Source organism: Tursiops truncatus, chromosome 2 (genome assembly GCF_011762595.2).
Source record: "Tursiops truncatus isolate mTurTru1 chromosome 2, mTurTru1.mat.Y, whole genome shotgun sequence".
Taxonomy (NCBI): domain Eukaryota; kingdom Metazoa; phylum Chordata; class Mammalia; order Artiodactyla; family Delphinidae; genus Tursiops; species Tursiops truncatus.
In genome coordinates this window covers 161,887,795-161,908,637 of record NC_047035.1, presented here as the reverse complement: position 1 = coordinate 161,908,637, position 20,843 = coordinate 161,887,795, and the positions used below count along the sequence as shown (strand labels likewise).

The 20,843-nt window shown below is 40.0% G+C and overlaps 1 long non-coding RNA gene across 3 annotated transcripts in view; it reads left to right on the top strand.

Annotated features, from left to right (window-relative positions):
- Positions 1-20,843, top strand: part of LOC109549634 (uncharacterized) — a 259,103-nt gene that overhangs the window by 125,793 nt on the left and 112,467 nt on the right. For all 3 annotated transcript variants that reach the window (XR_012330408.1, XR_012330407.1, XR_012330409.1), the window contains one exon: positions 16,267-16,366. This is a non-coding gene — a long non-coding RNA (uncharacterized lncRNA). The remainder of the gene's footprint in view (positions 1-16,266; positions 16,367-20,843) is intronic.

Below are 20,843 nucleotides of genomic sequence, written 5' to 3'. Positions count from 1 at the left end.
GTAACCAGGAGGCCTGATTGTGTTGGGCCTTGAAGACCTTGTGGAGGGCTGTTATTCTGCATGAAATGTGGAGTCATTTCAGGGTCATTTGGGCAGAGAAGTGACATGATCTGACTCATGTTTAAAAGTCTGACTGACTGCTCCTCCGAGAATATATTACAGGGCAGCAAAGGTAAAGCAGGGAGGCCTGTTTGGGGGTTATTGCAATAATCTGGATGAGAGCCGATAGTGGCTTGGTTGAGAGAGGTAGCAGTGAAAATGGAAATGAGTGGCGAGATTCTGGATTCATTTAAAAGTACAGTCCTCTTGATTTCCCGATAGATTAGGGAACAGTGGTTTTCGACCTGAAAAGCTAGAAAGATGGAGTTACATTGACTGAGATGATGAAGGCTGTGATTTGAGTGTGAGATGGGGAAGACCAGGAGTTCAGTTTCAAAGTGAGGGAATCACTTTGAATATTCAAGTTGACAGTTGGATATTCAAGTCTAGAGCTCCGGAAAAAATTTTGAGCTGGAGATATACAGTCTTAGAAAGAGGCATAAGCACAGTGTTTAGAACCACGGGCACTGGATGAGGTCATGTAGAGCGTGAATGGAAATAGGAAGGAGGTCAACGGCTGAGCCAATCCAACATTCAGAAGTAGGGAAAAGAGGAAGAACTAGCAAAGGAACCAGTGAAGTAGGGGATGAACCAAGTGGAGGTGTTGTCAGTTGAAGGGAGTATATTAAAGAGGAGGAAGTGGTCCACTGTGATAAAGGCTGCTGGGAGGTCAAGTGTGATGACCGAGAATTGCTCATTGGATGCAACCACAGGGAGGTCTTCGTTCTGAGAGAAGCTTTGGAGGAGGTGTGGAGAGAAAGTGTGGAAGAGAACGAGGGTGTTGTAAGGAGGAAAGGCTACTCACTGAAGTGAGGAATCCTGGGGGTGAAGCAGATAGGGGCTGAGGGTGAAGGGATCAACCCAAATGCTTGGCTCTGTTGAGACTGATTTTCCTTGCTGGCCCCAGGCAGCCAAGTGCTTAGGCAAACCTGCAGGAATGCCGCATCATCGATTTCCTCAATGATTAGCACTTAATCACTTCATTAAAATATTTGTTGTTTTTAATCAAAATCAATTTCGTACTTCCCTGTTAAACCTTCTGAAAATTCATCTTGCCAAAAGAAATATGAATCCTTTGTAGGGTTTTTATGACTTAGAGACAAAGGATTTCTTTCTTTTTATTGAAGTATGTGTGTTACCGAGTCTGGTTCTATTCTGAATCTCATATCTTAATAAGTTAATATTTGTTGTAGTGCAAGCACAATAATGCAAAGGTTGGCACTGAGTTAACTATAAAAAGAACTGGATTTTATGTATATACCTTCCCAAAAGAAAGGCGAAGATTACAATTATGCAAACGCTTTGTAAGTGGTCACACGTTGTGATATCTCTTGAACTGTTGTTTTATAGTTAACTCTTGTAGCATTGATCTTTTTTTTTTTTAATTTTTAGATTGTAAATTTTTGGAAGGCAGAGACTATAAGCCAGGGATATTCCTCACAGGACGGAGACAGACCTGTCCTTTCTGTTGAATGCTTGAATTTATGCTCTCTTGCTTAAAAGCTGGACAGGATACCTGCCTTTCTGGCAGGACATAACTAGCATGTCTTCCAATTCGTGGCTTAGTCTTCCATGGTGCTCGTCCTTTCTGAAACTAGATCAATATTTTTAGGGGCTCTTTCATCCTGTTTGCACTTTCTACTCTCCATTAAGCCTTTTGATCCCAGCAAAGTGACCCTTCAGGAAATGGTACCTTGTGTATCTCTTTTATCCTAATTAGAATCTATAGTTTAGTGCAAATGGTTTTATTTAATCATTTCTTTTATAAATAAATGAGGGCATTTAATGGCCTTCATGAGTCTCCAATTGATAAATGATAACTGGCATGTAGTTTGATTCCTACTTTACTGATTTCATTGCAAATTTCTTTGAAATAATTTTTCAGTAGATTTTGATCTTTCCAGAATCTCTATTGATGAGCTTCTCCCAATGTATGCCATCATATTAGGTGACCTTGTTATTTCATATAGGCCTTATAATATGAAAATTGGCCATTTGCTGTTTTAAAATCTAACTTATTTTCATTTAAAAAATGTACAGACTCTGATCACCTTTCTACTCAATGGGATAATACTTCCCACAAAAACAAATAGAGGAGATTGAGTAAATATTATGATCTATACGGAATTCGGCAGCTCAGTTACCAGACTAAGTAGGTGTTTCTTGAAAGAAACCTCCGAATGCATATCTTCTGTTTAGTGCTTCAGATGAAGAACATCACAGAACATTCCTTCCAGAAAATCTCCTTGGCTCCGCCAGTTTGCTTTCTCTTCCAGCTTAGAAGCTGCCCCATATTTCTTAAATCCTTGCAAAGCAGCTAAAAATCTCCTTGGTTTTTAAGGATCTGGTGAAGATTTGAGACACAAATCTGTACAAGCAAGAACTTAAGTTTTGAAAATGTTTGGTGGTAACTTGAGGCTGTAAATTCCTTACCACAAAGGGAAAGTAATAAAGGGCTCTCCGGGCCTACTATTTTAGGGCCTGTCATTTACACAGCACACTTTCTTAAGCCCGGCCATATGGCTTTAGATTTCATACTCTTGCCTCCTTCATCTTATGAGATAGCATTTTTCACAATAGCCAAGATATTAAAGCAAACTAACGTCCATCAGCGGAAGAATAGATAAAGAAAATGTGGTGCGTATGTACAATGGAATATTATTCAACCATAAAATTAAGGGAATCTCCTGCCATTTGTGGCAACATGAATGAATCTGGAGGACAATATGCTAAGTGAAATAAGCCAGAGAAAGACAAATACTGTATGATTTAGTTCATGTGCGGAATCTAAAAGCATCGAATTCACAGAAGCAGAGAGCAGAATGTGGTTGCTAGGGCCTTCGGTGTGGGGGGAAATGGGTATATGTTGGTCAAAATGTACAATTTTCAGTTATAAGAGGAATAAGTTCTCAGGATGTAATGTAAAGCTTAGTGATTATAGTTGATAGTACTGTATTGTATCCTTGAAATTCTCACTACATACAAAAAACTGTAACTATGTGAGGCAATGGAGGCATTGATTAACTTGATTGTGGTAATCATTTCACAATGTCTACATATATAAAAACATTAGATCATATACTTTAAATATATACAATCTTTATTTACCAATTGTACCTCAATAAAGCTGAAAAAATATGACCCAAAATAGGAGGATTGGTGGGAAGTCAGTTTAAGAAGCAGTTAGACCCTCAGAATTTCTCCCCTCCTCCGTGAGCTTGAGGGCTGGTATTCCTCACCCCAGCATGATATTGAGGTCCTTCTCTAGAGATGTGCTGGATATCTCTCATGTGCCCCTCTGGATGCACTCTCCACCCTTTCCACCCTTCTTCTGCTCTAGGAGTCTGACCCATATGGGTTAAATAATGGACATCCTTGTCCTTTGGCTTCCTATTGGGTTTGGTCAATGGGGAACCCTGACAGGAAATCAGAGGTTATCAGAAAGTAACAGCATTTATCCTCCAACTTCTCTCTCTGTGAGGTCACCTTTGGATGACTTCCTCTCTCCACTGAAGGTCACGTTCCTCAGAAGTTGGTTTCTTTACAGGACTTTCTCCTTCTGGGTTCTAGAAACTTCCCCTTCCCTCGTCCCTTGGGTAAGGGGGTAATATGTGGTTACAAGAGGTTCAGCACTCTCCAGGCAGTTTCTTTACAACTTCCACACTGCCCATACCTTTGTAAAGGGTCCCTCTATTAAACCGTTTTAAAGTTATCCTAATTTGAATTACCACCAGTTTTATGCTAGGACCCTGGATGAAACAGATGGTTTGGGGTTGGAAGCCTTTAAGAAGAACTGAGGGTGGAGATACCATTCTATAAACAAAAGGATTAAGTGAAAGTTTACATACTGGGTTTTGAGACACCTTGGTTCCCCAAACAGAGGGTCAAGCTTTTAGCCTCAAGGCAGGATATTGGAAGAGTCTTCTCTTGGCAATCTGACTAGACCAATGAAAAAAAAGAAAAAGTACTGTTATCAGGGTTTCCAAACAAAAAAGTCCAGCAGATCCCCAAGCAATGAAGGTCACAGTTCACAGTTGATAAACCTCATCAGCGTGCATGGATTTTCCAATCAGTTTTTGTTTTTTAAATGTAAACTCTTCAAGATCACTAGTCATCTGAGAAAAACTTCTAATAAGAAAGAAAGTGAACAAAACAAACACACAGAGAAAAGCAATTTGAGAGAAACCAAGATTTTACAGGGAGAAAAAAAAACACAACTGAAAGATAAGAGCAGATATCATGCAATAAAAACAGATTCTGTATAAACAGAACCATCAGCCAACAACAACAAAAGAGAAAGCTCCAGGAAATAAGACTATGATAGGAATGAAATATTCAACAGGAGATACGGGAGAAAAAGAGAAAACACACTTAGTCTATAAATTCTAATATCCAAATAATGGAGAGAAAAAGAAAGGGGAGAAGAAATTACCACAGCAAGAATTTCGAGAAATTACCCAGGATTGTGGAATACACGTTTGCAGATGAAAAGGGCCCATTGAGAGTACAACATAATCTATGAAAATGGAAACACACCAAAAACTTAACTGTGAATTTCAGATGCTGGGGCAAAGAGAAGTACCCCAAATCTTCCAGATGGGGTTTCATACAAAGGATCAGGAATCAGAATGGCTTTAGACTTCTCAAAAACAATATTGGAAGCAAGGAATCGGGGGTAATACCTTAAATACCCTAAGGGAAAAGAATTTCAAACTAGAATAAAGATATTTTCAGACGAAGGCTTTGTAAAATTTGCTTCCCACGCACATGATTTTATAAGATGCTATTGAGAATATGCTCCGTCAAAAAATGAACTAAACTAACAACAAGGGTGACACAGGATCCAGGCACAGGATTCCAACCTTATGTTAGTGGTTAAGAAAGAGCCAACTGGGGAGATGGCCCTGTCCAGACCAGAAGAGGTCAGGAGATGTCTTCCAGGGGATGAACTTGATAAAAGTACCTCAGATGCTTGAAATTTCTGAGAGGAGGGCTTCCCTGGTGGCACAGTGGTTAAGAATCCACCTGCCAATGCAGGGAACATGGGTTCGAGCCCTGGTCTGGGAAGATCCCACATGCCGCAGAGCAGCTAAGCCTATGAGCCACAACTACTGAGCCTGCACTCTAGAGCCTGCGAGCGACAACTCCTGAACCCGTGTGCCACAACTACTGAAGCCCGCGTGCCTAGAGCCTGTGCTCTGCAACAAGAGAAGCCACCACAATGAGAAACCCGCGCCCCTGCCGCAACTAGAGAAAGCCCTCGCGCAGCAATGAAGACCCAACACAGCCAAAAATAAATAAAAGAAATAAATTTATTTTTTAAAAAAAGAGATTTCTGAGAGGAGGTTTAGACACTGGAGTTAAAATTTGCAGGTAAATTGGCCAAAGTATGTACAAAACTAAGCAAACAAAGGTATGGCAATTAATAACTCCAGGCAAAACAAAAATATCATGCAACAAGTGAAAATTTCTTAATGTATGGCCCAGCATTCACATAAATATAATAGGTAAGTATTGGTTAGTAATCTAACCAAACTTAGTATGAGATGATTCTGGAGGTCACTTGGGTTGAGGGAAAGTGAAAGAGACCTGAATCTTCATCTTCCATGGAGGGAAACCTATAAATTATTTTAAAAACAGAAATGCCAAAAAGGAGCAATATATGCTATTTAGAGTGATGGAAGTAACTATAAACAGCAATAATACAAAAGCTATAAATTGAAAATGGTTGCCATTAGGGACTGGGAAGCACACATATGTGTGGGACAGTGGTTTCAGGACTCTGTCGTTCTTCCTAATATGTTTAAAAGAACTATTTGACTCTTTCAAATACGTGCATTTATAACTTTGATGAAAACAAAAACCCAGGGGCTTCCTTGGTGGCGCAGTGGTTGAGAGTCCGCCTGCCGATGCAGGGGACACGGTTTCGTGCCCCGGTCCGGGAAGATCCCACGTGCCGCGGAGCGGCTGGGCCTGTGAGCCATGGCCGCTGGGCCTGCGCGTCCGGAGCCTGTGCTCCGCAACGGGAGAGGCCACAACAGTGAGAGGCCGGCGTACCGCAAAAAAAAAAAAAAAAAAAAAAAAAAGTCAGAATTTTGCCCAAGTCATTTTCTTAAGAAGTCTGACATTAATCTTTTAGCTAATCTACCAAAATTGTGGATTTATTTTTAATGGATTTCAGTGGAAAGGAAGAACATTAAAGTGAACATCCTACCTAGAATTCAAGCGAATAAATTGTTTTCCAACAAAAAAGATTTATAATGAGAGAATGATTTGCCGCTCTGCTGCGTGAAAATGGTAACGGTTATCTTGAAAACTGAGTCTTTGGAAAGCCTTGTGATCCCAGAGCATCTCCAAATGTGAATCCTTCCATGAAGCTGAATGTTCAGTTCAGCGTCTACATCTGGTACTTGGTGCTCTGGAACACTGACACCTGCATACTTATCAAGGGAAATGACTTTCTGTTCCTAAATATAAATTCATTATCTGATGATTTACAAGTAGAAATGTGCTCAGTTAATAACAACAAAGATAGGAAAAAAAAAAACCTTAAATGTCATAACACTCAGATGTACCTTTATATGTGGGTTGTTTATACAGCTAAGAAAAAACCCTTAATACATTTATTAGCTTATTTGTATAGATCAATGCTTAAGTTTGTCAAGACACCTGGAGGGAAGTTACTGATAAAAATCTGTCCTGTCCTTGCAAATATTTGAAGAAACGCTTTTGCAAGCCACACTGAAACTCTCCCTTATCCAATTCTGATTTGGGATATTACTAAATTTTAGATCTTGTTATAGACTATCAAATGCACTAACTCTTGTCTTTGGAATTATGAAGTAAATTTTCTCATCTAATTTTAAATCAGTCCTGAGCTAGGTGGAGCAAGATAAGAGAGAGGGTGGGTTGGAGGAGGGTGAGGCAGGGGTTGGCATCAGGTGCTGGGGGAGCTTTTAGGCAGTGAACTAGAGAACGGAGGAAAAACGGAGGAGCGGGGAGAAATCATGCTACCTGGTGGGTTGGATTCCTTGAGAGTTCCTGCTTAGTTGCCTGTAAAGAGTGGTTAGTTTGTGGGCTAGCAGCATCACCTCTACTCCATATCTCATCACGGCGGTGTGTGAGGAGGTGGACTCAGAGAAGCAAAGATTACTAGGATGTGGTTCAAAACTGATCAGGAGGGCTTCCCTGGTGGCGCAGTGGTTGAGAGTCCACCTGCCGATGCAGGGGACACTGGTTCGTGCCCCGGTCCGGGAAGATCCCACATGCCGCGGGGCGGCTGGGCCCGTGAGCCATGGCCGCTGAGCCTGCGCGTCCGGAGCCTGTGCTCCGCAACGGGAGAGGCCACAACAGTGAGAGGCCCACGTACCGCAAAACAAAAACAAAAACAAACTGATCAGAAACGGGCTTGGGCAAGTCTGTTTCTTCCTCTGTAAAATGTTGTTAGTAATAATGCAGGTGGTGGAGATCAAGCATGATAATGCAGGAAAAGGGCTTAGCACGTTGACTGGCATGTAGTAAACGTTCAACAAATACTAGAAAAATGATGGGGATGGAAAGAGAAAAAATGGTTGATGGGATGAAGAGAAGGAGAACCAGGTAAATCAGGAGAACATTGGTGTTGAGAATTCAAGTTCATTTCATTTCTGGCTTGTCTTCTAAATTGTTTTCTCACATCTGAGTGCAATAACAAATATATTTGAATGAAGTTGTATGCTTTGGCAATTAGCTTATAGATCTCTCTACGTGTAACTCGGCATATTTTCAGCCCTGGTAAAAGCACAGTGGATTATGTGGGGAGGAATGGATTGCTGTTAGTGAAATCCAACAGTCACGCAGCTGAGAGCCTTGTGTGGGTTGGTCACGGTGCTGGCACCTCTGGGAGGAAGATGGGTGAGGCACCTGTTCTGTCCTTAAGGCATAAAGTGTACTGGAAATCACAGCATCTCATTTCAGGTCAGTTCCATTTATTTTCGTTCATTTCATGTTTTAGTCAGTTGTAGAATGAAACTGAATCCTAAAACAGCAGCGCAAATTATCAGAGGGTTCTGATCTTAGGTAATTGTGGTTTGAGAGGGAAAAAAAATCTGTTAATCAACCCAAGTCTTCTCTGTTTGATTATAAAAAAAGATCTTGTCTGATTATAAAAAAAGGAAGTTACCAGTTATCTAGAGAATAGAGAGGCCAAGATGTACCACTCACTCAAATGATCATACAAGGGCAATGAAATTATTTTTATGGAGGTGATCAAGAATTCTCAGAAGAAGATACAGTATCCAAAAATTTTCTTCCAAGAGGGATTCACACACCCACTACCTGAATTCTTTATTTCTTCTTTCTGTTTATAGCCCTTCTGACATATACATGTATTCTCCTTTCTAATTCATTTGTGATTATTGAGTGTTCACTGTAAAAAAATCATCATAATAAATATATCTATTATATTAAAAGTTAATAAAAACAATTGAATATTTAAAATTAAAGTAGAAAGTTAAATATCTAAATCTGTGATTGAAAAATATGCCTTAATCTCAAAAAGAATTTGTCCTTGAATTGAAGAAACAATTCTATCATTTCTGTATGTGTATATGTATCCGTCTATCTATCTCTTTTCCTAGACCACCAGGAACAAACTTGTAGTCTGATAAAGTCAGGTTCATAACCCCCAAATCTTGGCAGATAAACCGTAAGCCTGACATGAAAAAGCCAAAGGTCATCAGACCCCTGTTTCAATGCCAAAGCTCATGCAGCTGGGGACAGAGAAGCCTGGAATAAATGAGATTCAAGGCGTCTTGAACATGCACATTATTATGGAGTTAGGATCTTGGTCTACGGCACTGAGAGACTCAGCCAGTTCTCGGTAAAACCTCCCACTTGCAGTAGCCTGATGAGTTATGAGTCTCTAGGGACAAAATCAGACTTATTGACTTGCAGCAAGGGAGGGCCCTTCAGAAGAGCCAGGCATGCTGCTTGACAAGAGGACAAGTGTTTTACAAAGTTTGGGTTCTCACTGAAGGGTTCTGAGAAGGGTCCAGTGGAATCCAGTGGGGATCAGATCTGGATTTTGTGGTTAAATGAAGGTGAACTAGGTATTATGACATGTTGTCATGAGGCAAGAGAGGCTTAGCGATTGGGTATCCCCTGTAGTAGATGAGTTACAGCAAAGGGGGACTGAGAGCATCACTGGGGACAAAGCAGTAATAACTCAAGAAGAGAGTTGTGACGGCATTTTGCAGCTGCTGCATGACCTTGGGAAAAATGTTTCCTGTTGATTACACAGCTGCCTTTAGGTGTCTGTCCTCCCTGACTGATGAACAGCAAAGTCCCTTGTTTCTTTTTCATTCTGAATTGATTTTTACTCTTTCAGCTCTGGGCAGGGTTTATCTTGTATACATATGTATAATATGTATGTATGTACATATTCTATGTATCTATATATACACATATGTATACATATGTGTGTATGTATATATATATATATAATAAATATGTAAAATTTGGGAACAGGCTGCCAATTCATGTATTCAAATATTCAAATTCAAAGCTAATAGATGCCTACAGGTTTCAGGTTAGAGAAAATTCTGTCTTTAAGTTGAAGGGACCCAGTGAGTTGGAAGTGAATCTGGAGTTTCCAATTCATTGTTATTTTAAAATAGCATATTTTTTTGGATGTGTTAGTGGAGAAGGGGCTGTGATAGACTGTAGGAAGGTCCAAGATTAAACATTCTGCCTCTTCCAGGAAAGCCTCTCTGCTGTCTTTTTTGAGGCCATAGAATAAGTACAGACAAACATCCCATGCTTATTCATGAGAGAATTTAGATGCCATTAGTGAAAAAAAAATCTACCCACCCCACAGGTGTTGTCCACACACCAAGAGCCGCATCTCCTCATTGTTTCACTTCCTAACACATCAAAAGACTGCATGACATGGTAGAGGTATGGTAATTACTTCCCTGTCATTAGATGGGAATCTTGGTGATGGATGGAAAACCTCTATTGGCAATTTATAAGTTGTGCGACCAATATGTTTCTCTGGTAATAGATAAATTTCTTGTTTTGTCAAAATCCTATTATTCTGATTTATTTGGTTGACTTTTATGTTGTCAGAAAAGTTCTATGATAGATTGGGGTGAATTCCACTTTATTTATTATTTATTTCTATTCATGTTCAAGAATTAATGTGCTGCCTAAAAGCCACCTGGAGTGAATACATTAGCATCTCTTCCTGTTGTCTGTACTTTTACAATGATTTCAGGCCTTTCTGTAAAGTGGCTGCAGTTTCTATGAGCTAACAATATATTGTCTCAGCAAAACTGTGTTTTAAACTTGAGGGATGGATCTTCTTGAGCCTTTTCTGAAAAGCATCGTCAGAGCTCTCATCATCGTCACATCTTTATAATTGCAATCAAGTGACATTATTTCAGGTACTACAGATTCAACTTAAACAGATATAACTCCTGGCCTCCAGGGATCTGAAATGTAAAATGAAGAGCACCATCTAGGACAGATACTCTAAAACTGTAATAAAATAAATGCATAAAAAGAGTCAATTTACATTCATTGAGCGTCAAACTCTTGCAAAATTCAACAAGAAAGGAAAAATTAAGGATCGTAAATGATGGTTTCTAAAAATTAATTTCAGTTTTCAGTATTTAAACTAGACTTTGTGTAATCCCTCCCCAGCCTCCTCTTACGAGTTTGGATGGTTTACATCTCAATGCATAGATTTGATTTCCCCTGAGCATAAGCAGGTACAGAAATTATTCTCAGTCTCTCAGAATAAAGGTAAAATTAGAGATAATGCATGTTGAGGTTAATCTCTGCTTCAGTTAACAACCATATAATAATATTTATACTTGCATATGAATATATCACATTGACACCTGCTACGTATTATATTTTATGAATTAATGTAAAATATGCATTGTGGGGAATTGTTATCTGCACATCCATTCCCTGGTTTCTGAGAGTCCCGAAGAGCAGTATTCACACCTGGGTTCATTCAAACCAGGTGTCTGATCTGTATATCCTGAGTATGAAAGTCATTTGGTTCAAGTTCTCATATTTCTATTACTTATTAGTAACAGAGAATAATGAGAGAAATAATGAGAATAAAACTATTGTTTTTGATTAAACAATTTTTGATTAAGAAAAACAAGAATACCATTTAAAAATCATAAATAATTGATTCGCTGTACCTGTGGGCAGACTCTGGTGATGTCCTAATTTGCAGATAGTATTTGTCTCTGTGCAGAAAAATGTTTGATTTGGGGTTGTGAGGTAATAGGAAATACATATATTCGTCTCTGCTCCCGGGTCAGAACTCCTGAAGCCCTTGTAAACTCGTGAGTGATGACAACACCTGTCATTCTAGTATTTGGTCTTTGACTCAGGTTCCTGACACAGGGAGCCTAAATCCCTTGGAACTTCCTGGGTGATAGGAGTGTCGTTTGTTCTAATGAGGTGACCCTGGGTGGGCTCCTGGACGGGGGCTGGTCACTGGAAAGACCAAACCATGATTCGAAGCTTGGAATTTTCCCCCTCACTCTCCATTCCCCATGGAGGGGAGAGGAGCTGGGAATGGAGTTAATAACCGATGATGATCATGCTTATGTGATGACTTCCATCAAAATCTCAGTAGTAGGGGGTTCAGAGAGCTTTCAGGTTCTATTAACAGGGAGGATGATGCACCCCAACTCCATGGGGACACCAACTCGTGCTCAGGACCCTCTCAGACCTCACCCTGTGGATCTCTTCACCTGGCAGTTTATCCTTTATCGTCTCCTTTAATAAACTGGTAAACATACGTTTTCTTATGCTTCTTCTCTGTGAGTTCTCTGAACTCTTGTAGCAAATAATCAAATCCAAAGTGGAGGAGGTCATAGGAACTTCTGACCTGTAGTCAAGTCAGACAGAAGTTGTGGTAACCTGGGGTCCTAGCACTCGTGATTGGCATCTGAAGTTGAGGGTGTCTCACGGGACTGAGCCCTTAACTGGTGGGATGTGACGCGCTCTCCAGGTAGGTAGCATCAGAATTGAGTTAAATTGTCAGATGTGCTGCGAGTGTGGTAACAGGTGTGTGAATAAAGGAGAAAGGAGGACTAGGGTTTTCCTACACAGAGGGTCATCAATGGCAAACGGTACTGCGATAGCTAAATGAACACCAGAGAGTTTGAAATGATAATCGAAACGTGTTTTGATTGAAGCCAAATAAATGGTTAAAAGTGAATTTTACAGGTTTTGATCTCAACGACTCATAATAAATATGTTCCTCTGAACTATCTTTGTTTTATGTGAAACATTCATTACTACTTGAGGAAAAAGTTTTGTCTTCTCTGAAGGTTCTCTTGGTTGTTCTCCTAATCTTTTCCCAAACTTCATTGTAGAGGCGGGAAATTCAGGTTCAGCCACAATTCCCGTGAGGACAAAGGGGCTAAAAACTAATTTTAAAAGCTGCCTCCGAGAAGATCCTGTCCATTCTTACCTGTACCTTGGGGAGACTTCTTTGCCGGGTGGCACATGTCTCTTCAGGGCTGCCTCAGTGTGAGGTTAAGCTCCTAGCCTGCTTTCCTAAAGAAAGTCAACCTGGCTAAAATGGGAATTTGCTGCGTGCTTTTTCTCCAAAAGGATAATCATCTATTCTAAATCCTCCATCTTGTTGGCTAAGAAAAAGTTACTGTGCTCATGCGATCCTCATTTGTTTTAAAGACCATTCTTGAAGTTCAACAGATAATTTAAGTTTGTGATGTGAAACTCATTACTGCTGATGGGAGACAAATTGTTATTTCTCTGCAGACTGTCTATACATAGTAATAGAATAATTCAATCAACTTAAAAATGTGAAGACATTTTTCATCAAGCCACAGTGAACAGTCAGCCAACACAAATCATAGAGTGCGATGAAACATATAATACCGTGATGAAGTTTTTTCAATAGAAAGAAAAGGACTTCAATTAAAAAATATAAACTTACTTAATACGCTACATACCACAAAAAGAGAGAGTAGTTCAAAGTTTTGTTCTAACCCACCAGGACTCTATAATGTCGATCTAACTTAATTACCAAAATAATTATTTTCTTCATTTTACAGATGAAATTTGGAGGTCCTAAGATTTAGTAAGCTAGGCAAGGTCACACAGATACTAAGTAGCTGGGGTTGGATTTGAATGTAGCTCTGATTCTAAATGGCATCTTTTTCCACGTCACTGCCCTGTCTCTCCTCCGTGGTGATAATTTTGCATCGATCTGAAAAGTTTTATTGATCTTTCCCAACCCAAATGTTTCAACTCAGTCTTTCTTCCTAAGTTTTCCTATAAGCATGGTGCTCAAAATTCAAGACAGGGTACCCCAGGCTCAAATAATTTGGGAGAACTCTTTGTGCCCTTTGAACTACTGATCTATCTGCCTTTCCATTATATTTAGATCCACACATCTTATAGCTAGAAAACTCATGTCCTGAATACAATTGTAGTAAACGATTGGAACTTAAGCCTCCCTCCCAAGAAAGGAAATGTGAACTTGCTTCAGGAAGAGACCCACTCTCCTTCTAGAGAACTTAGTAAAAAGGAATCAGAATTTGATTTGTAATGTAACCCTGCCTTAATGATGGCATTGCCTCTTTTCTTGTCTTGTGTTCAGTGTTCCTGTGAATTTAGTGTGCTGGGAACTCTTCATGGCTATTGTACTTCATCATTCTTGCCCCTGTTTGATCTTAGGCATGAAGCCTGGACATATATATAGTCACCTTCTCATTTGCTAGCTGTAATTTTTGAAATTCTATCTCGGTAAGATTGAAGTGGAAACTGGCAATTTTACCATCCACATGCCAGTGTCTGATTACTGTGGACCAGCCAGACAGTTGGCTTACTACAAGGGATGTTAAAACACCTCCCGGGTGATGAAACATCACTGAAGATGTGATGAGATGAATGGCTTTTGTAAGGGATACTTGGATAAACTACTTCAAAAGGAACAGGAAGGGCCATTTTCTAGGATAGTTAAATCGTCCTGTATGATACTGTAGTGATGGATACATGACGTTATGCATTTGTGAAAACCCATTGAACTGTGCACCACAAAAAGTGAACCCTAATGTAACCTATGGACCTTAGTTAATAATCATGTTTCAATCAATATTGGTCCATCAGTCATAACAGATAGACCACATCAATGCAAGATGTTAATAATAGGAGGAACTGTGGGAGGAGGAAGACAGAGAGGGGATATATGGAAACTCTGTACCTTTGCTCAATTTTCTGGTAAACCGAAAATCTAAAAAATCTCAAATCTACTAACAAAACAAAACAAAAAAAGGAAGTGGGAGGGGCATGCTTTAGTTATGGAGGCATTCCTAAAGTACCTTCTCAAGGAGGGTGGGACCATAATTTCAGGGCTTCTATTTTGCAGGGTGAGGTGTTGTCTGTGGTCAGAGCTAATTGTTTAGGGTAGTGAAGAAGACAGGATGTTCTGTATCTTGTCTGAAGGAAAGATGAATACATCCTAAAGAGCACTGGTTCGAAGGGGCACTGAATGCTGTGATCAGGTGATGGGTCTCTGTGCTTCCCAAGCCCTGAGGCTGATGGGAAGCGAGTTCTGGCCCATCATCCCTGCTCTTGGCTCGGCTTCCCAAAGGGCGCCTCTCGCTGGAGCCTGATGGGATCCCATCATTTCGGGCTCAAATGGCAGCTGCTCCATGATAAGGAAGGACTCACAGAGGCCGGGGGCAGACTCCTCAACCTCCTGGCGTGTTCGCAAGCGACGCATTGGGAACCCAACTTAGACTCCAGCCTGGATCTATATTTTGCATGCCTTTTAAGAATTTGAAGATCCTACAAAGGGTTTCCATGGATTTTTTTTCAGTGAAAGGGGGACATAAAAGCTAGCATCGTGGCATGTCTTTTTTTTTTTTTTTTTTTTTTTGTGGTACGTGGGCCTCTCACTGTTGCGGCCTCTCCCGTTGCGGAGCACAGGCTCCGGACGCGCAGGCTCAGCGGCCATGGCTCACGGGCCCAGCCGCTCCGCGGCCGGTGGGATCCTTCCGCACCGGGGCACGAACCCGCATCCCCTGCATCGGCAGGTGGACTCTAAACCACCGCGCCACCAGGGAAGCCCCGTGGCATGTCTTAATCTGAGATTATCTCTGTTTAATACTTATTCCTCAGTCAAAATAAGAAGTTTCATTACTCAATTTTGGAACAAATGAAAGAAATAGCTAGTTCTTTGTTTATTCATGTTTTAACAGATTTCCTGAAGAGCTCAAAGCACTTCATGAATATAAAATTATTCAGTGAATGACATTCAAGTCATCCTATAAAATAGGCATGTCCTTGACTTGAAGAATATTACCTGCCTCCATACCTGACAAATAAAAAGTAAATCAGTAAAGATAACAATGTTAAATGATGTTGAATGCAAAGAGGGCTATTTATTTTCACAACATTATAGAAAATAGCCTGAATAGAAATTCCATGATTGTTTCCATTTCAAAAGTTAAAAGTTTTCCATTTTGCCTGTGTCTTTTTGGTTCATAATATTAGCTCGTATTTCCTGTTAGACTTACTAATACTGCTGATAGTTTTCTTCTACTTGGCTACTGAAAAAGAGACACGAAAAAGAGAGAAAGGAGGAGGGAGGGAAAGAGAGAGAGAGCGCGCGCAAGAGAATGAAACAGGAAAATTTAAATATAAGGTAACGTCAAATTTGGAAAAGCATATTTAAGCTGAGGGATTATAGAGTAGAAAAATGTTCTAATGGAAGGCAAGTATCATACAGTTTAGCATTTTAATTTTAAATATTTTGCCCAAATGACAAAGTTAAAGGCAGTGCAAGATTGACACTCTCCATTCTGTTATCACCTGGTTTCCGGGAAACCAGGCAAGGGCTCTCTTCCCCCTTCCGGTCTCCCTTGAAGGCACTCCCTTCAGGCTTTTGTCCCCATCACTGCTCTGAAGGAACTCTTGTCCGTGTCCCCAGGGATTCCCCTGCTGCCAATCATCGTTTTGTGGTCATCATGCCTGCCTATTAGCAGAGCTTGGCATAGATAATCACTTTCTCCTTTTTTATTTTATTTTTTAAATTTTAAACATTTCTGTTTTTTTGGATGTGGACGATTTTTTAAAAGTCTTTATTGAATTTGTTTACAATATTGCTTCTGTTTTATGTTTTAGTTTTTTGGCCACGAGGCACGTGGAATCTTAGCTCCCTGACCAGGGATCGAACCCGCACCTCCTGCATCGGAAGGTGAAGTCTTAGCCACTGGACCACCAGGCAAGTCCCAGTTAACCACTCTCTCCTTTTTACACTCAATTCACTTGGCTTTTATCTTGCCCCTGCCTACTGATGACCTCTTCTTAGCCGGTCCATCCCTGTTAGCTCTCTCCAGGCTGGCGCTCGCTCCTCAAGGCTCAGTCCCTTTACCTCCTCCCCACTTGTCTCTCCCCTCTTCTGACCATCTGCCCACTGCAGTCCTCCTTGTGGAGGAAACCCGTATTAATGTGTTTTGAACTCAACATGTCAGAAACTGAACTTTTAATTCCCTCTATTCCTTAAACTTGCTCTGTCTTCAGTACATGGCAACTCTCTTTTTCTAGTTACTTGAACCAAAATCTTGGTCCTCTATACTGAATTAAAAAACCCAGCGTGCTTGTAGAAAGTCAGACCATTTTGTTGCATAATGCTTTGCTCACTACTAATTCTCCAGCTTTGTCAGGAAGATTTCAGCTCTCTTTCTTGTCTATTACTGGATTGAATGGTTCTTTCCTGTAGAACCAGAGCACAGGCCAGGGATGTGGATGGAATTTGGATGGTTGCTAGGTTACTTGGTACATTCTACCCCTGTTTACTGTTTACAGGGAAGACTTACAGAAGTGGGAGATTTTCAATAGGAAAATAAACTCATTTGAGGCTTACTTATGAAAATCAAATAGTAAGTGAAAAGCACAAATAAAAAAAATCTTTGACATTCTTCCTCTTTCCTTCTAGAAAATATTTCTAAGAATACAAAATAGAATTGAAATTGAAAAACAATAAAATAAATGCTTTCAGAATCTTACTCTTGAAGCACAGAGTGTTAGCTACAGCCTGAGCCCGAACGAAAATATCACACTGAACACAGGCCCTGAGGTATGGCAGATTTCATTCAGATAGAAATGCACATAAAAGGAAGGGGCTGCTATTTTAATCTTATGATTTTTAGGTACGGTCATTTACCACTCAAATAAATGAAAGAGAAGAATTATATTCCATTCGGAGTATTTAGAAAAGCGTTTTTTTACTTCATAAAATAATGAAAGCTGTGTGCTTGGATACAGAGTGCATTATTTGCATCTTTTTTTTTTTTTTTTTTTTGCGGTACGCGGGCCTCTCACTGTCGTGGCCTCTCCCGTTGCGGAGCACAGGCTCTGGACGCGCAGGCTCAGCGGCCACGGCTCACAGGCCCAGCCGCTCCGCGGCATGTGGGATCTTCCTGGACCGGGACACGAACCCGTGCCCCCTGCATCGGCAGGCGGACTCTCAACCACTGCACCACCAGGGAAGCCCCAGAGTGCATTACTGTAAGGTATTTCCCTAGTCAATCAAAATCACTGGAGCCCCCTTCATACAATGAATGCTCCCTGAAGTTCAGAGTCATTCTCAGTGGTTCCTCATCAGATTCATTGTTTTCTGGGCCAGGGCCCTCATTATTAGGCCTTGGTGACAGCATTGTAATGAGCCTCTGGTATAGTTTTTCTTAAGTTAGGTAACTTCTTGATTATCAGTCAAATATATCTTTTCTTGATATACTACTTCATCATAGAGAAATAAAAAAGGAAAAACAGTTTTGGCAGCAAAGCAGCTGACAAAAAATATATTAAAAAATGTAATCTATAGAAACAATAACTGTGTTAAACGGTACAAGTAAAAGATACTTCATAAGATCCAGTTATTTCAGATGGTTATATTGTTTATGGTCATTGATAAAGCTAGTCGATGTAACCAAAATGATAGGCAAGAATAATATATTTTCACACGTATTATATATCACGTATATAGAAGAAGAGAAATGCCCTCTAAGTGCGCCACCTTAAGCATCTCAAAATGAGTCTAGGATCAGTAAAGGAGGCACAAACCTAAACTAATGATCTATACATGTACATTGAGTGGCATATTCTTATTATGTCTAGGGAAAAGGCTTTTTGAAATAGAAAACTATTATTTACATAATTTCTACATGGACACCCCCCAAATTAAAAGCAGCTGAAAGTGAAAAGATAGTTCCTTTTTGGGTATGCATTTCATCCTCTACTTTTTTAGTAATATTTAATAGCTGTGAAAAAGAATATAATTTTGAGAAGACCCTCTCTGTGATTATAGTGTGTGTGTGTGTGTGTGTGTGTGTGAAGGTGGTATTTTGTGATGGTTAAAAGCAAAGAGATATAGTTCTCTAAGAAGTATAACCAATTCCACCACTAGACTGGTAGCAGCAGTGAGGTGGGAAGAGTTGAAATTTAAAAATCGGTTTTGATGGAAGGGCCGGCAAGGTTTGCCAGTGGTTTGGCTGTGAGGTCTGAGATAAAGGATGGCTTCAAGGTTTTAGATCTGAGGAACGGCATGAATAAAATTGCTAGTTATTAAGATAAAGAAGACTGGAGGGTGGAGCAAGTTTAGGGGGATGAGGGGGAAATCAAGAGTTTGCTTTGGGAGCCTTTTAAGTTGGAGTTGCCTAGGAGATGTCCAGGTGGGGGAGATGAAGAGACAGGTGGGTTCTGGTCTAGTTAGAAACACAAAAAGAAGCGGAAGTGAGGTGAGTTTACGGAACAAATGCAGCCGCGCATGTCTTTGTGCTGTTTTTCCCTCGTCCCTGGGGTGTCTGTGGACTGTGCAGTTGCTGGTGACACGTTACGTGGAGGTGGGATCCTGCCAGTAGAGACATAGCTCCGGCTTTGTGGCTTTCCTGCCACTTTAGTCACAGGTTTACATCACCATTTGGGAACATCAGACATGAACACATCCGGGAAACATGACGGATTTTGAGTTCTCCTGTTTCCTGTGCAAACGTAACGGCACTCAGGTGCCTTCAGCTCAACAGTGTTGCAGAAAACCTGTCTTTCTGTGACGGGAGACCCAGAAGCTACAAAAGAAAGAACGGATGCATTAAACTCTCTGTGTATAAAAGCTTTTATAGGTCAAAAATACCAAACACAAAATGTACAAATACTCCAACCATAAAAACTTTAATATTGCAAAATGACTTCAGATATTTGCAAAACAGCTGACAGAAACGATTAGTGTTAATACCGCACAAATAGTGTTTACAACCTGATAAGAAAAAGACAGTAAAAATAGTCAAAGATCGTGAATAAATAATCCACAGAAGAGAAAATCCAAATGGTCAATGAACACATGGCCACCATGGTATCGATTTATATCAAGGTGATAGAAATCCAGGCAAGTTTGTTTTTCTCCAAATACTTATCCATAAGCTTCAGGTTTTGCATGAATGTGTAATATTTAAATAGTCAGAGAAAAAGACAGCTATTTTTATTGTGAGCAAGAAAAAATATTTTGAGGAGATAAAAATATGAAAGGGTGCACGGGAGACACAGAAAATCACAACAAAGTATGTGGGCAGACCTTACAGCAGGTAAGTCAGGGAAGTTCTGGTAGTTGTGAAGAATTATCAGCAGTTGGCAAAGCCCAGGCTGATGTCTTCTATCGCTTTTATAATTTTCTATTTCTGTAATAATTTATCCCCTCATCTGTTCACCTGCTTCTACAAGTTTCCAAACATTTCCCCAACATAGCTGAAAGATACCTTGGAAATCTTCATTTATTATCTTCTATTGATCTGCCCTTAAAAAACGCTCCTAAGATTAACCCAGCAGTTCCCAGTATGTGTGCTTCTGACCAGACCATGGGCAGGAAGAAGAGGGGTATGTGGCGGCCTTGGTGTCTCAGCAAGAGATTTCTGAATATACACATAGAATTTTCTCAGTCAATGAATTCTAGAAGTAGAATTGCTACCATGGCACTGAGAATGGGTTGTGGGGTAGGGTGGGGGGTGATAGGAGAAATCAGTGGGATTTTCTTCTAAGCTAATATTACAGTTTCCCAAATCTGCTGTTATTTATTGGTATAAAATAACAGTAAATTAACTCAATCAGTAAATTAAGTTTAATCAATTCCATTTAATTCAATAAATATTTATTAAGTACCTGTCCTGTCATTAGGAGTGTGTTAAGTAGAAACAGGGCTTTATAAGAGGTATGGGACATAGCCCTGATACTCATGAAATGTGAACTTGTTGGGAGGTAAGATTTGTTCACATGTGACAATTGAAGACAGCGTGTAATAGTCCATAACAAATTACATACCAAGGAGATTTTTCTTAGTCAAGCCACACTGATTGATTTCAGTGGATAATTGATCACTTTTTATCTTTAGTTTGTTTGTGCTGATACAGCTTTGGTGAATCTGTCCTTGCAACTTATATTCCATGAATAGTTCAATGAGTTTAAAAGTCTGTTTTTAAATTGGTAGTAGTATCTAAATACTTTTAGCATTCTTTGTAAAAGAATTAGAACACAGACAGTCATTATAAAATGATAGATTTTTTTTAACCTTTGGAAGACTTTATTTAAATGCATCAGCACCACCAGACTCAAACGTCAAGAGAGAAAGTATTTTAAATAGAAGATGGAATTCAATTGCCCTGTGAGAGAGCCCAGTTACTGGAATACTGTGTTCCTGGGGACTTGAGAAGTTA